Source organism: Salvelinus fontinalis, chromosome 6, assembly GCF_029448725.1.
Source record: "Salvelinus fontinalis isolate EN_2023a chromosome 6, ASM2944872v1, whole genome shotgun sequence".
Lineage (NCBI taxonomy): Eukaryota > Metazoa > Chordata > Actinopteri > Salmoniformes > Salmonidae > Salvelinus > Salvelinus fontinalis.
In genome coordinates this window covers 84879676-84897257 of record NC_074670.1, presented here as the reverse complement: position 1 = coordinate 84897257, position 17582 = coordinate 84879676, and positions in this window count along the sequence as shown.

Sequence of the window (17582 nt, the reverse complement as noted above, 5' to 3'; positions counted from 1 at the left end):
CCTGCCAAGCCAGCAGCTACTCTTCCTGGGGTTTATTATGGATCCCCATTAGTTCCTGCCAAGCCAGCAGCTACTCTTCCTGGGGTTTATTATGGATCCCCATTAGTTCCTGCCAAGGCAACAGCTACTCTTCCTGGGGTTTATTATGGATCCCCATTAGTTCCTGTCAAGGCAGCAGCTACTCTTCCTGGGGTTTATTATGGATCCCCATTAGTTCCTGCCAAGGCAGCAGCTACTCTACCTGGGGTTTATTATGGATCCCCATTAGTTTCTGCCAGGGCATTAGCTACTCTTCCTGGGGTTTATTATGGATCCCCATTAGTTCCTGCCAAGGTATCAGCTACTCTTCCTGGGGTTTATTATGGATCCCCATTACTTCCTGCCAAGGCAGCAGCTACTCTTCCTGGGGTTTATTATGGATCCCCATTAGTTCCTGCCAAGGCAGCAGCTACTCTTCCTGGGGTTTATTATGGATCCCCATTAGTTCCTGCCAAGGTATCAGCTACTCTTCCTGGGGTTTATTATGGATCCCCATTACTTCCTGCCAAGGCAGCAGCTACTCTTCCTGGGGTTTATTATGGATCCCCATTAGTTCCTGCCAAGGCAGCAGCTACTCTTCCTGGGGTTTATTATGGATCCCCATTAGTTCCTGCCAAGGCAGCAGCTACTCTTCCTGGGGTTTATTAGGGATCCCTATTAGTTCCTGCCAAGGCAGCAGCTACTCTTCCTGGGGTTTATTATGGATCCCCATTAGTTCCTGCCAAGGCAGCAGCTACTCTTCCTGGGGTTTATTATGGACCCCCATTACTTCCTGCCAAGGCAGCAGCTACTCTTCCTGGGGTTTATTATGGATCCCCATTAGTTCCTGCCAAGGCAGCAGCTACTCTTCCTGGGGTTTATTATGGATCCCCATTACTTCCTGCCAAGCCAGCAGCTACTCTTCCTGGGGTTTATTATGGATCCCCATTAGTTCCTGCCAAGGAAACAGCTACTCTTCCTGGGGTTTATTATGGATCCCCATTAGTTCCTGTCAAGGCAGCAGCTACTCATCCTGGGGTTTATTATGGATCCCCATTAGTTCCTGTCAAGGCAGCAGCTACTCTTCCTGGGGTTTATTATGGATCCCCATTACTTCCTGCCAAGCCAGCAGCTACTCTTCCTGGGTTTTTTTATGGATCCCCATTAGTTCCTGCCAAGGCAACAGCTACTCTTCCTGGGGTTTATTATGGATCCCCATTAGTTCCTGCCAGGGCATTAGCTACTCTTCCTGGGGTTTATTATGGATCCCCATTAGTTCCTGCCAAGGCAGCAGCTACTCTTCCTGGGGTTTTTTATGGATCCCCATTAGTTCCTGCCAAGGTATCAGCTACTCTTTCTGGGGTTTATTATGGATCCCCATTACTTCCTGCCAAGGCAGCAGCTACTCTTCCTGGGGTTTATTATGGATCCCCATTAGTTCCTGCCAAGGCAGCAGCTACTCTTCCTGGGGTTTATTATGGATCCCCATTAGTTCCTGCCAAGGCAGCAGCTACTCATCCTGGGGTTTATTATGGATCCCTATTAGTTCCTGCCAAGGCAGCAGCTACTCTTCCTGGGGTTTATTATGGATCCCCATTAGTTCCTGCCAAGGCAGCAGCTACTCTTCCTGGGGTTTATTATGGACCCCCATTACTTCCTGCCAAGGCAGCAGCTACTCTTCCTGGGGTTTATTATGGATCCCCATTAGTTCCTGCCAAGGCAGCAGCTACTCTTTCTGGGGTTTATTATGGATCCCCATTACTTCCTGCCAAGCCAGCAGCTACTCTTCCTGGGGTTTATTATGGATCCCCATTAGTTCCTGCCAAGAAACAGCTACTCTTCCTGGGATTTATTATGGATCCCCATTAGTTCCTGTCAAGGCAGCAGCTACTCTTCCTGGGGTTTATTATGGATCCCCATTAGTTCCTGTCAAGGCAGCAGCTACTCTTCCTGGGGTTTATTATGGATCCCCATTAGTTCCTGCCAAGGCAGCAGCTACTCTTCCTGGGGTTTATTATGGATCCCCATTAGTTCCTGTCAAGGCAGCAGCTACTCTTCCTGGGGTTTATTATGGATCCCCATTAGTTCCTGCCAAGGCAGCAGCTACTCTTCCTGGGATTTATTATGGATCCCCATTAGTTCCTGTCAAGGCAGCAGCTACTCTTCCTGGGGTTTATTATGGATCCCCATTAGTTCCTGCCAAGCCAGCAGCTACTCTTCCTGGGGTTTATTATAGATCCCCATTAGTTCCTGCCAAGCCAGCAGCTACTCTTCCTGGGGTTTATTATGGATCCCCATTACTTCCTGCCAAGGCAACAGCTACTCTTCCTGGGGTTTATTATGGATCCCCATTAGTTCCTGTCAAGGCAGCAGCTACTCTTCCTGGGGTTTATTATGGATCCCCATTAGTTCCTGCCAAGGCAGCAGCTACTCTTCCTGGGGTTTATTATGGATCCCCATTACTTCCTGCCAAGGCAGCAGCTACTCTACCTGGGGTTTATTATGGATCCCCATTAGTTTCTGCCAGGGCATTAGCTACTCTTCCTGGGGTTTATTATGGATCCCCAATTGTTCCTGCCAAGGTATCAGCTACTCTTCCTGGGGTTTATTATGGATCCCCATTACTTCCTGCCAAGCCAGCAGCTACTCTTCCTGGGGTTTATTATGGATCCCCATTAGTTCCTGCCAAGCCAGCAGCTACTCTTCCTGGGGTTTATTATAGATCCCCATTAGTTCCTGCCAAGCCAGCAGCTACTCTTCCTGGGGTTTATTATGGATCCCCATTAGTTCCTGCCAAGCCAGCAGCTACTCTTCCTGGGGTTTATTATGGATCCCCATTAGTTCCTGCCAAGGCAACAGCTACTCTTCCTGGGGTTTATTATGGATCCCCATTAGTTCCTGTCAAGGCAGCAGCTACTCTTCCTGGGGTTTATTATGGATCCCCATTAGTTCCTGCCAAGGCAGCAGCTACTCTACCTGGGGTTTATTATGGATCCCCATTAGTTCCTGCCAAGGCAGCAGCTACTCTTCCTGGGGTTTATTATGGATCCCCATTAGTTCCTGCCAAGGTATCAGCTACTCTTCCTGGGGTTTATTATGGATCCCCATTACTTCCTGCCAAGGCAGCAGCTACTCTTCCTGGGGTTTATTATGGATCCCCATTAGTTCCTGCCAAGGCAGCAGCTACTCTTCCTGGGGTTTATTATGGATCCCCATTAGTTCCTGCCAAGGCAGCAGCTACTCTTCCTGGGGTTTATTAGGGATCCCTATTAGTTCCTGCCAAGGCAGCAGCTACTCTTCCTGGGGTTTATTATGGATCCCCATTAGTTCCTGCCAAGGCAGCAGCTACTCTTCCTGGGGTTTATTATGGACCCCCATTACTTCCTGCCAAGGCAGCAGCTACTCTTCCTGGGGTTTATTATGGATCCCCATTAGTTCCTGCCAAGGCAGCAGCTACTCTTCCTGGGGTTTATTATGGATCCCCATTACTTCCTGCCAAGCCAGCAGCTACTCTTCCTGGGGTTTATTATGGATCCCCATTAGTTCCTGCCAAGGAAACAGCTACTCTTCCTGGGGTTTATTATGGATCCCCATTAGTTCCTGTCAAGGCAGCAGCTACTCATCCTGGGGTTTATTATGGATCCCCATTAGTTCCTGTCAAGGCAGCAGCTACTCTTCCTGGGGTTTATTATGGATCCCCATTACTTCCTGCCAAGGCAGCAGCTACTCTTCCGGGGGTTTTTTATGGATCCCCATTACTTCCTGCCAAGCCAGCAGCTACTCTTCCTGGGGTTTATTATAGATCCCCATTAGTTCCTGCCAGGTCAGCAGCTACTCTTCCTGGGGTTTATTATGGATCCCCATTACTTCCTGCCAAGCCAGCAGCTACTCTTCCTGGGGTTTATTATGGATCCCCATTAGTTCCTGCCAAGAAACAGCTACTCTTCCTGGGATTTATTATGGATCCCCATTACTTCCTGCCAAGGCAGCAGCTACTCTTCCTGGGGTTTATTATGGATCCCCATTAGTTCCTGCCAAGGCAGCAGCTACTCTTCCTGGGGTTTATTATGGATCCCCATTACTTCCTGCCAAGCCAGCAGCTACTCTTCCTGGGGTTTATTATGGATCCCCATTAGTTCCTGCCAAGGAAACAGCTACTCTTCCTGGGGTTTATTATGGATCCCCATTAGTTCCTGTCAAGGCAGCAGCTACTCATCCTGGGGTTTATTATGGATCCCCATTAGTTCCTGTCAAGGCAGCAGCTACTCTTCCTGGGGTTTATTATGGATCCCCATTACTTCCTGCCAAGCCAGCAGCTACTCTTCCTGGGTTTTTTTATGGATCCCCATTAGTTCCTGCCAAGGCAACAGCTACTCTTCCTGGGGTTTATTATGGATCCCCATTAGTTCCTGCCAGGGCATTAGCTACTCTTCCTGGGGTTTATTATGGATCCCCATTAGTTCCTGCCAAGGCAGCAGCTACTCTTCCTGGGGTTTTTTATGGATCCCCATTAGTTCCTGCCAAGGTATCAGCTACTCTTTCTGGGGTTTATTATGGATCCCCATTACTTCCTGCCAAGGCAGCAGCTACTCTTCCTGGGGTTTATTATGGATCCCCATTAGTTCCTGCCAAGGCAGCAGCTACTCTTCCTGGGGTTTATTATGGATCCCCATTAGTTCCTGCCAAGGCAGCAGCTACTCATCCTGGGGTTTATTATGGATCCCTATTAGTTCCTGCCAAGGCAGCAGCTACTCTTCCTGGGGTTTATTATGGATCCCCATTAGTTCCTGCCAAGGCAGCAGCTACTCTTCCTGGGGTTTATTATGGACCCCCATTACTTCCTGCCAAGGCAGCAGCTACTCTTCCTGGGGTTTATTATGGATCCCCATTAGTTCCTGCCAAGGCAGCAGCTACTCTTTCTGGGGTTTATTATGGATCCCCATTACTTCCTGCCAAGCCAGCAGCTACTCTTCCTGGGGTTTATTATGGATCCCCATTAGTTCCTGCCAAGAAACAGCTACTCTTCCTGGGATTTATTATGGATCCCCATTAGTTCCTGTCAAGGCAGCAGCTACTCTTCCTGGGGTTTATTATGGATCCCCATTAGTTCCTGTCAAGGCAGCAGCTACTCTTCCTGGGGTTTATTATGGATCCCCATTAGTTCCTGCCAAGGCAGCAGCTACTCTTCCTGGGGTTTATTATGGATCCCCATTAGTTCCTGTCAAGGCAGCAGCTACTCTTCCTGGGGTTTATTATGGATCCCCATTAGTTCCTGCCAAGGCAGCAGCTACTCTTCCTGGGATTTATTATGGATCCCCATTAGTTCCTGTCAAGGCAGCAGCTACTCTTCCTGGGGTTTATTATGGATCCCCATTAGTTCCTGCCAAGCCAGCAGCTACTCTTCCTGGGGTTTATTATAGATCCCCATTAGTTCCTGCCAAGCCAGCAGCTACTCTTCCTGGGGTTTATTATGGATCCCCATTACTTCCTGCCAAGGCAACAGCTACTCTTCCTGGGGTTTATTATGGATCCCCATTAGTTCCTGTCAAGGCAGCAGCTACTCTTCCTGGGGTTTATTATGGATCCCCATTAGTTCCTGCCAAGGCAGCAGCTACTCTTCCTGGGGTTTATTATGGATCCCCATTACTTCCTGCCAAGGCAGCAGCTACTCTACCTGGGGTTTATTATGGATCCCCATTAGTTTCTGCCAGGGCATTAGCTACTCTTCCTGGGGTTTATTATGGATCCCCAATTGTTCCTGCCAAGGTATCAGCTACTCTTCCTGGGGTTTATTATGGATCCCCATTACTTCCTGCCAAGCCAGCAGCTACTCTTCCTGGGGTTTATTATGGATCCCCATTAGTTCCTGCCAAGCCAGCAGCTACTCTTCCTGGGGTTTATTATAGATCCCCATTAGTTCCTGCCAAGCCAGCAGCTACTCTTCCTGGGGTTTATTATGGATCCCCATTAGTTCCTGCCAAGCCAGCAGCTACTCTTCCTGGGGTTTATTATGGATCCCCATTAGTTCCTGCCAAGGCAACAGCTACTCTTCCTGGGGTTTATTATGGATCCCCATTAGTTCCTGTCAAGGCAGCAGCTACTCTTCCTGGGGTTTATTATGGATCCCCATTAGTTCCTGCCAAGGCAGCAGCTACTCTACCTGGGGTTTATTATGGATCCCCATTAGTTCCTGCCAAGGCAGCAGCTACTCTTCCTGGGGTTTATTATGGATCCCCATTAGTTCCTGCCAAGGTATCAGCTACTCTTCCTGGGGTTTATTATGGATCCCCATTACTTCCTGCCAAGGCAGCAGCTACTCTTCCTGGGGTTTATTATGGATCCCCATTAGTTCCTGCCAAGGCAGCAGCTACTCTTCCTGGGGTTTATTATGGATCCCCATTAGTTCCTGCCAAGGCAGCAGCTACTCTTCCTGGGGTTTATTAGGGATCCCTATTAGTTCCTGCCAAGGCAGCAGCTACTCTTCCTGGGGTTTATTATGGATCCCCATTAGTTCCTGCCAAGGCAGCAGCTACTCTTCCTGGGGTTTATTATGGACCCCCATTACTTCCTGCCAAGGCAGCAGCTACTCTTCCTGGGGTTTATTATGGATCCCCATTAGTTCCTGCCAAGGCAGCAGCTACTCTTCCTGGGGTTTATTATGGATCCCCATTACTTCCTGCCAAGCCAGCAGCTACTCTTCCTGGGGTTTATTATGGATCCCCATTAGTTCCTGCCAAGGAAACAGCTACTCTTCCTGGGGTTTATTATGGATCCCCATTAGTTCCTGTCAAGGCAGCAGCTACTCATCCTGGGGTTTATTATGGATCCCCATTAGTTCCTGTCAAGGCAGCAGCTACTCTTCCTGGGGTTTATTATGGATCCCCATTACTTCCTGCCAAGGCAGCAGCTACTCTTCCGGGGGTTTTTTATGGATCCCCATTACTTCCTGCCAAGCCAGCAGCTACTCTTCCTGGGGTTTATTATAGATCCCCATTAGTTCCTGCCAGGTCAGCAGCTACTCTTCCTGGGGTTTATTATGGATCCCCATTACTTCCTGCCAAGCCAGCAGCTACTCTTCCTGGGGTTTATTATGGATCCCCATTAGTTCCTGCCAAGAAACAGCTACTCTTCCTGGGATTTATTATGGATCCCCATTAGTTCCTGTCAAGGCAGCAGCTACTCTTCCTGGGGTTTATTATGGATCCCCATTAGTTCCTGTCAAGGCAGCAGCTACTCTTCCTGGGGTTTATTATGGATCCCCATTACTTCCTGCCAAGGCAGCAGCTACTCTTCCTGGGGTTTATTATGGATCCCCATTACTTCCTGCCAAGCCAGCAGCTACTCCTCCTGGGGTTTATTATAGATCCCCATTAGTTCCTGCCAAGCCAGCAGCTACTCTTCCTGGGGTTTATTATGGATCCCCATTACTTCCTGCCAAGCCAGCAGCTACTCTTCCTGGGGTTTATTATGGGTCCCCATTAGTTCCTGCCAAGCCAGCAGCTACTCTTCCTGGGGTTTATTATAGATCCCCATTAGTTCCTGCCAAGCCAGCAGCTACTCTTCCTGGGGTTTATTATGGATCCCCATTACTTCCTGCCAAGCCAGCAGCTACTCTTCCTGGGGTTTATTATGGATCCCCATTAGTTCCTGCCAAGGCAACAGCTACTCTTCCTGGGGTTTATTATGGATCCCCATTAGTTCCTGTCAAGGCAGCAGCTACTCTTCCTGGGGTTTTTTATGGATCCCCATTACTTCCTGCCAAGGCAGCAGCTACTCTACCTGGGGTTTATTATGGATCCCCATTAGTTTCTGCCAGGGCATTAGCTACTCTTCCTGGGGTTTATTATGGATCCCCATTAGTTCCTGCCAAGGTATCAGCTACTCTTCCTGGGGTTTATTATGGATCCCCATTACTTCCTGCCAAGGCAGCAGCTACTCTTCCTGGGGTTTATTATGGATCCCCATTACTTCCTGCCAAGCCAGCAGCTACTCTTCCTGGGGTTTATTATGGATCCCCATTAGTTCCTGCCAAGCCAGCAGCTACTCTTCCTGGGGTTTATTATAGATCCCCATTAGTTCCTGCCAAGCCAGCAGCTACTCTTCCTGGGGTTTATTATGGATCCCCATTACTTCCTGCCAAGGCAACAGCTACTCTTCCTGGGGTTTATTATGGATCCCCATTAGTTCCTGTCAAGGCAGCAGCTACTCTTCCTGGGGTTTATTATGGATCCCCATTAGTTCCTGCCAAGGCAGCAGCTACTCTTCCTGGGGTTTATTATGGATCCCCATTACTTCCTGCCAAGGCAGCAGCTACTCTACCTGGGGTTTATTATGGATCCCCATTAGTTTCTGCCAGGGCATTAGCTACTCTTCCTGGGGTTTATTATGGATCCCCAATTGTTCCTGCCAAGGTATCAGCTACTCTTCCTGGGGTTTATTATGGATCCCCATTACTTCCTGCCAAGCCAGCAGCTACTCTTCCTGGGGTTTATTATGGATCCCCATTAGTTCCTGCCAAGCCAGCAGCTACTCTTCCTGGGGTTTATTATAGATCCCCATTAGTTCCTGCCAAGCCAGCAGCTACTCTTCCTGGGGTTTATTATGGATCCCCATTAGTTCCTGCCAAGCCAGCAGCTACTCTTCCTGGGGTTTATTATGGATCCCCATTAGTTCCTGCCAAGGCAACAGCTACTCTTCCTGGGGTTTATTATGGATCCCCATTAGTTCCTGTCAAGGCAGCAGCTACTCTTCCTGGGGTTTATTATGGATCCCCATTAGTTCCTGCCAAGGCAGCAGCTACTCTACCTGGGGTTTATTATGGATCCCCATTAGTTTCTGCCAGGGCATTAGCTACTCTTCCTGGGGTTTATTATGGATCCCCATTAGTTCCTGCCAAGGTATCAGCTACTCTTCCTGGGGTTTATTATGGATCCCCATTACTTCCTGCCAAGGCAGCAGCTACTCTTCCTGGGGTTTATTATGGATCCCCATTAGTTCCTGCCAAGGCAGCAGCTACTCTTCCTGGGGTTTATTATGGATCCCCATTAGTTCCTGCCAAGGTATCAGCTACTCTTCCTGGGGTTTATTATGGATCCCCATTACTTCCTGCCAAGGCAGCAGCTACTCTTCCTGGGGTTTATTATGGATCCCCATTAGTTCCTGCCAAGGCAGCAGCTACTCTTCCTGGGGTTTATTATGGATCCCCATTAGTTCCTGCCAAGGCAGCAGCTACTCTTCCTGGGGTTTATTAGGGATCCCTATTAGTTCCTGCCAAGGCAGCAGCTACTCTTCCTGGGGTTTATTATGGATCCCCATTAGTTCCTGCCAAGGCAGCAGCTACTCTTCCTGGGGTTTATTATGGACCCCCATTACTTCCTGCCAAGGCAGCAGCTACTCTTCCTGGGGTTTATTATGGATCCCCATTAGTTCCTGCCAAGGCAGCAGCTACTCTTCCTGGGGTTTATTATGGATCCCCATTACTTCCTGCCAAACCAGCAGCTACTCTTCCTGGGGTTTATTATGGATCCCCATTAGTTCCTGCCAAGGAAACAGCTACTCTTCCTGGGGTTTATTATGGATCCCCATTAGTTCCTGTCAAGGCAGCAGCTACTCATCCTGGGGTTTATTATGGATCCCCATTAGTTCCTGTCAAGGCAGCAGCTACTCTTCCTGGGGTTTATTATGGATCCCCATTACTTCCTGCCAAGGCAGCAGCTACTCTTCCGGGGGTTTTTTATGGATCCCCATTACTTCCTGCCAAGCCAGCAGCTACTCTTCCTGGGGTTTATTATAGATCCCCATTAGTTCCTGCCAGGTCAGCAGCTACTCTTCCTGGGGTTTATTATGGATCCCCATTACTTCCTGCCAAGCCAGCAGCTACTCTTCCTGGGGTTTTTTATGGATCCCCATTAGTTCCTGCCAAGGCAACAGCTACTCTTCCTGGGGTTTATTATGGATCCCCATTAGTTCCTGCCAGGGCATTAGCTACTCTTCCTGGGGTTTATTATGGATCCCCATTAGTTCCTGCCAAGGCAGCAGCTACTCTTCCTGGGGTTTTTTATGGATCCCCATTAGTTCCTGCCAAGGTATCAGCTACTCTTTCTGGGGTTTATTATGGATCCCCATTACTTCCTGCCAAGGCAGCAGCTACTCTTCCTGGGGTTTATTATGGATCCCCATTAGTTCCTGCCAAGGCAGCAGCTACTCTTCCTGGGGTTTATTATGGATCCCCATTAGTTCCTGCCAAGGCAGCAGCTACTCATCCTGGGGTTTATTATGGATCCCTATTAGTTCCTGCCAAAGCAGCAGCTACTCTTCCTGGGGTTTATTATGGATCCCCATTAGTTCCTGCCAAGGCAGCAGCTACTCTTCCTGGGGTTTATTATGGACCCCCATTACTTCCTGCCAAGGCAGCAGCTACTCTTCCTGGGGTTTATTATGGATCCCCATTACTTCCTGCCAAGGCAGCAGCTACTCTTTCTGGGGTTTATTATGGATCCCCATTACTTCCTGCCAAGCCAGCAGCTACTCTTCCTGGGGTTTATTATGGATCCCCATTAGTTCCTGCCAAGAAACAGCTACTCTTCCTGGGATTTATTATGGATCCCCATTAGTTCCTTTCAAGGCAGCAGCTACTCTTCCTGGGGTTTATTATGGATCCCCATTAGTTCCTTTCAAGGCAGCAGCTACTCTTCCTGGGGTTTATTATGGATCCCCATTAGTTCCTGTCAAGGCAGCAGCTACTCTTCCTGGGGTTTATTATGGATCCCCATTACTTCCTGCCAAGGCAGCAGCTACTCTTCCGGGGGTTTATTATGGATCCCCATTAGTTCCTGCCAAGCCAGCAGCTACTCTTCCTGGGGTTTATTATAGATCCCCATTATTTCCTGCCAAGGCTGCAGCTACTCTTCCTGGGGTTTATTATGGATCCCCATTACTTCCTGCCAAGCCAGCAGCTACTCTTCCTGGGGTTTATTATGGATCCCCATTACTTCCTGCCAAGCCAGCAGCTACTCTTCCTGGGGTTTATTATAGATCCCCATTAGTTCCTGCCAAGTCAGCAGCTACTCTTCCTGGGGTTTATTATGGATCCCCATTACTTCCTGCCAAGCCAGCAGCTACTCTTCCTGGGGTTTATTATGGATCCCCATTAGTTCCTGCCAAGGCAACAGCTACTCTTCCTGGGGTTTATTATGGATCCCTATTAGTTCCTGCCAAGGCAGCAGCTACTCTTCCTGGGGTTTATTATGGATCCCCATTAGTTCCTGCCAAGGCAGCAGCTACTCTTCCTGGGGTTTATTATGGACCCCCATTACTTCCTGCCAAGGCAGCAGCTACTCTTCCTGGGTTTTATTATGGATCCCCATTAGTTCCTGCCAAGGCAGCAGCTACTCTTCCTGGGGTTTATTATGGATCCCCATTACTTCCTGCCAAGCCAGCAGCTACTCTTCCTGGGGTTTATTATGGATCCCCATTAGTTCCTGCCAAGGAAACAGCTACTCTTCCTGGGGTTTATTATGGATCCCCATTAGTTCCTGTCAAGGCAGCAGCTACTCTTCCTGGGGTTTATTATGGATCCCCATTAGTTCCTGTCAAGGCAGCAGCTACTCTTCCTGGGGTTTATTATGGATCCCCATTAGTTCCTGCCAAGCCAGCAGCTACTCTTCCTGGGGTTTATTATAGATCCCCATTAGTTCCTGCCAAGGCAGCAGCTACTCTTCCTGGGGTTTATTATGGATCCCCATTAGTTCCTGCCAAGACAGCAGCTACTCTTCCTGCGGTTTATTATGGATCCCCATTACTTCCTGCCAAGCCAGCAGCTACTCTTCCTGGGGTTTATTATAGATCCCCATTACTTCCTGCCAAGCCAGCAGCTACTCTTCCTGGGGTTTATTATGGATCCCCATTAGTTCCTGCCAAGGCAACAGCTACTCTTCCTGGGGTTTATTATGGATCCCCATTAGTTCCTGTAAAGGCAGCAGCTTCTCTTCCTGGGGTTTATTATGGATCCCCATTAGTTCCTGCCAAGGCAGCAGCTACTCTACCTGGGGTTTATTATGGATCCCCATTAGTTCCTGCCAGGGCATTAGCTACTCTTCCTGGGGTTTATTATGGATCCCCATTACTTCCTGCCAAGCCAGCAGCTACTCTTCCTGGGGTTTATTATGGATCCCCATTAGTTCCTGCCAAGCCAGCAGCTACTCTTCCTGGGGTTTATTATAGATCCCCATTAGTTCCTGCCAAGCCAGCAGCTACTCTTCCTGGGGTTTATTATGGATCCCCATTAGTTCCTGCCAAGCCAGCAGCTACTCTTCCTGGGGTTTATTATGGATCCCCATTAGTTCCTGCCAAGGCAACAGCTACTCTTCCTGGGGTTTATTATGGATCCCCATTAGTTCCTGTCAAGGCAGCAGCTACTCTTCCTGGGGTTTATTATGGATCCCCATTAGTTCCTGCCAAGGCAGCAGCTACTCTTCCTGGGGTTTATTATGGATCCCCATTACTTCCTGCCAAGGCAGCAGCTACTCTTCCTGGGGTTTATTATGGATCCCCATTACTTCCTGCCAAGCCAGCAGCTACTCTTCCTGGGGTTTATTATGGATCCCCATTAGTTCCTGCCAAGGAAACAGCTACTCTTCCTTGGGTTTATTATGGATCCCCATTAGTTCCTGTCAAGGCAGCAGCTACTCTTCCTGGGGTTTATTATGGATCCCCATTAGTTCCTGTCAAGAAAGCAGCTACTCTTCCTGGGGTTTATTATGGATCCCCATTACTTCCTGCCAAGGCAGCAGCTACTCTTCCGGGGGTTTATTATGGATCCCCATTAGTTCCTGCCAAGCCAGCAGCTACTCTTCCTGGGGTTTATTATGGATCCCCATTAGTTCCTGCCAAGGCAGCAGCTACTCTTCCTGGGGTTTATTATGGATCCCCATTACTTCCTGCCAAGCCAGCAGCTACTCTTCCTGGGGTTTATTATGGATCCCCATTACTTCCTGCCAAGCCAGCAGCTACTCTTCCTGGGGTTTATTATAGATCCCCGTTAGTTCCTGCCAAGTCAGCAGCTACTCTTCCTGGGGTTTATTATGGATCCCCATTACTTCCTGCCAAGCCAGCAGCTACTCTTCCTGGGGTTTATTATGGATCCCCATTAGTTCCTGCCAAGGCAGCAGCTACTCTTCCTGGGGTTTATTATGGATCCCCATTAGTTCCTGTAAAGGCAGCAGCTACTCTTCCTGGAGTTTATTATGGATCCCCATTACTTCCTGCCAAGGCAGCAGCTACTCTACCTGGGGTTTATTATGGATCCCCATTAGTTCCTGCCAGGGCATTAGCTACTCTTCCTGGGGTTTATTATGGATCCCCATTAGTTCCTGCCAAGGCAGCAGCTACTCTTCCTGGGGTTTATTATGGATCCCCATTACTTCCTGCCAAGCCAGCAGCTACTCTTCCTGGGGTTTATTATGGATCCCCATTACTTCCTGCCAACGCAGCAGCTACTCTTCCTGGGGTTTATTATGGATCCCCATTAGTTCCTGCCAAGGCAGCAGCTACTCTTCCTGGGGTTTATTATGGATCCCCATTAGTTCCTGCCAAGGCAGCAGCTACTCTTCCTGGGGTTTATTATGGATCCCCATTACTTCCTGCCAAGGCAGCAGCTACTCTTCCTGGGGTTTATTATGGATCCCCATTAGTTCCTGCCAAGGCAGCAGCTACTCTTCCTGGGGTTTATTATGGATCCCCATTAGTTCCTGCCAAGGCAGCAGCTACTCTTCCTGGGGTTTATTATGGATCCCCATTAGTTCCTGTCAAGGCAGCAGCTACTCTTCCTGGGGTTTATTATGGATCCCCTTTAGTTCCTGCCAAGGCAGCAGCTACTCTTCCTGGGGTTTATTATGGATCCCCATTACTTCCTGCCAAGGCAGCAGCTACTATTCCTGGGGTTTATTATGGATCCCCATTACTTCCTGCCAAGGAAACAGCTACTCTTCCTGGGGTTTATTATGGATCCCCATTAGTTCCTGCCAAGGCAGCAGCTACTCTTCCTGGGGTTTATTATGGATCCCCATTAGTTCCTGTCAAGGCAGCAGCTACTCTTCCTGGGGTTTATTATGGATCCCCATTACTTCCTGCCAAGGCAGCAGCTACTCTTCCGGGGGTTTATTATGGATCCCCATTAGTTCCTGCCAAGCCAGCAGCTACTCTTCCTGGGGTTTATTATGGATCCCCATTAGTTCCTGCCAAGGCAGCAGCTACTCTTCCTGGGGTTTATTATGGATCCCCATTACTTCCTGCCAAGCCAGCAGCTACTCTTCCTGGGGTTTATTATGGATCCCCATTACTTCCGGCCAAGTCAGCAGCTACTCTTCCTGGGGTTTATTATAGATCCCCATTAGTTCCTGCCAAGTCAGCAGCTACTCTTCCTGGGGTTTATTATGGATCCCCATTACTTCCTGCCAAGCCAGCAGCTAATCTTCCTGGGGTTTATTATGGATCCCCATTACTTCCTGCCAAGGCAACAGCTACTCTTCCTGGGGTTTATTATGGATCCCCATTACTTCCTGCCAAGGCAGCAGCTACTCTTCCTGGGGTTTATTATGGATCCCCGTTACTTCCTGCTAAGGCAGCAGCTACTCTTCCTGGGGTTTATTATGGATCCCCGTTACTTCTTGCCAAGGCAGCAGCTACTCTTCCTGGGGTTTATTATGGATCCCCGTTACTTCCTGCCAAGGCAGCAGCTACTCTTCCTGGGGTTTATTATGGATCCTCATTACCTCCTGCCAAGGCAGCAGCTACTCTTCCTGGGGTTTATTATTGATCCCCATTACTTCCTGCCAAGCCAGCAGCTACTCTTCCTGGGGTTTATTATGGATCCCCATTAGTTCCTGTCAAGGCAGCAGCTACTCTTCCTGGGATTTATTATGGATCCCCATTCGTTCCTGCCAAGGCAGCAGCTACTCTTCCTGGGGTTTATTATGGATCCCCATTAGTTCCTGCCAAGGCAGCAGCTACTCTTCCTGGGGTTTATTATGGATCCCCATTAGTTCCTGCCAAGGCAGCAACTACTCTTCCTGGGGTTTATTATGGATCCCTATTAGTTCCTGCCAAGGCAGCAGCTACTCTTCCTGGGGTTTATTATGGATCCCCATTAGTTCCTGCCAAGGCAACAGCTACTCTTCCTGGGGTTTATTATGGATCCCCATTAGTTCCTGTCAAGGCAGCAGCTACCCTTCCTGGAGTTTATTATGGATCCCCATTAGTTCCTGCCAAGGAAACAGCTACTCTTCCTGGGGTTTATTATGGATCCCCATTAGTTCCTGTCAAGGCAGCAGCTACTCTTCCTGGGGTTTATTATGGATCCCCATTAGTTCCTGTCAAGGCAGCAGCTACTCTTCCTGGGGTTTATTATGTATCCCCATTAGTTCCTGCCAAGCCAGCAGCTACTCTTCCTGGGGTTTATTATAGATCCCCATTAGTTCCTGCCAAGTCAGCAGCTACTCTTCCTGGGGTTTATTATGGATCCCCATTAGTTCCTGCCAAGGCAGCAGCTACTCTTCCTGCGGTTTATTATGGATCCCCATTACTTCCTGCCAAGCCAGCAGCTACTCTTCCTGGGGTTTATTATAGATCCCCATTACTTCCTGCCAAGCCAGCAGCTACTCTTCCTGGGGTTTATTATGGATCCCCATTAGTTCCTGCCAAGGCAACAGCTACTCTTCCTGGGGTTTATTATGGATCCCCATTAGTTCCTGTAAAGGCAGCAGCTACTCTTCCTGGGGTTTATTATGGATCCCCATTAGTTCCTGCCAAGGCTGCAGCTACTCTACCTGGGGTTTATTCTGGATCCCCATTAGTTCCTGCCAGGACATTAGCTACTCTTCCTGGGGTTTATTATGGATCCCCATTAGTTCCTGCCAAGGCAGCAGCTACTCTTCCTGGGGTTTATTATGGATCCCCATTAGTTCCTGCCAAGGTATCAGCTACTCTTCCTGGGGTTTATTATGGATCCCCATTACTTCCTGCCAAGGCAGCAGCTACTCTTCCTGGGGTTTATTATGGATCCCCATTACTTCCTGCCAAGGCAGCAGCTACTCTTCCTGGGGTTTATTATGGATCCCCATTAGTTCCTGCCAAGGCAGCAGCTACTCTTCCTGGGGTTTATTATGGATCCCTATTAGTTCCTGCCAAGGCAGCAGCTACTCTTCCTGGGGTTTATTATGGATCCCCATTAGTTCCTGCCAAGTCAGCAGCTACTCTTCCTGGGGTTTATTATGGACCCCCATTACTTCCTGCCAAGGCAGCAGCTACTCTTCCTGGGGTTTATTATGGATCCCCATTACTTCCTGCCAAGGCAGCAGCTACTCTTCCTGGGGTTTATTATGGATCCCCATTACTTCCTGCCAAGCCAGCAGCTACTCTTCCTGGGGTTTATTATGGATCCCCATTAGTTCCTGTCAAGGCAGCAGCTACTCTTCCTGGGGTTTATTATGGATCCCCATTACTTCCTGCCAAGGCAGCAGCTACTCTTCCGGGGGTTTATTATGGATCCCCATTAGTTCCTGCCAAGCCAGCAGCTACTCTTCCTGGGGTTTATTATGGATCCCCATTAGTTCCTGCCAAGGCAGCAGCTACTCTTCCTGGGGTTTATTATGGATCCCCATTACTTCCTGCCAAGCCAGCAGCTACTCTTCCTGGGGTTTATTATGGATCCCCATTACTTCCGGCCAAGTCAGCAGCTACTCTTCCTGGGGTTTATTATAGATCCCCATTAGTTCCTGCCAAGTCAGCAGCTACTCTTCCTGGGGTTTATTATGGATCCCCATTACTTCCTGCCAAGCCAGCAGCTAATCTTCCTGGGGTTTATTATGGATCCCCATTACTTCCTGCCAAGGCAACAGCTACTCTTCCTGGGGTTTATTATGGATCCCCATTACTTCCTGCCAAGGCAGCAGCTACTCTTCCTGGGGTTTATTATGGATCCCCGTTACTTCCTGCTAAGGCAGCAGCTACTCTTCCTGGGGTTTATTATGGATCCCCGTTACTTCTTGCCAAGGCAGCAGCTACTCTTCCTGGGGTTTATTATGGATCCCCGTTACTTCCTGCCAAGGCAGCAGCTACTCTTCCTGGGGTTTATTATGGATCCTCATTACCTCCTGCCAAGGCAGCAGCTACTCTTCCTGGGGTTTATTATTGATCCCCATTACTTCCTGCCAAGCCAGCAGCTACTCTTCCTGGGGTTTATTATGGATCCCCATTAGTTCCTGTCAAGGCAGCAGCTACTCTTCCTGGGATTTATTATGGATCCCCATTCGTTCCTGCCAAAGCAGCAGCTACTCTTCCTGGGGTTTATTATGGATCCCCATTAGTTCCTGCCAAGGCAGCAGCTACTCTTCCTGGGGTTTATTATGGATCCCCATTAGTTCCTGCCAAGGCAGCAACTACTCTTCCTGGGGTTTATTATGGATCCCTATTAGTTCCTGCCAAGGCAGCAGCTACTCTTCCTGGGGTTTATTATGGATCCCCATTAGTTCCTGCCAAGGCAACAGCTACTCTTCCTGGGGTTTATT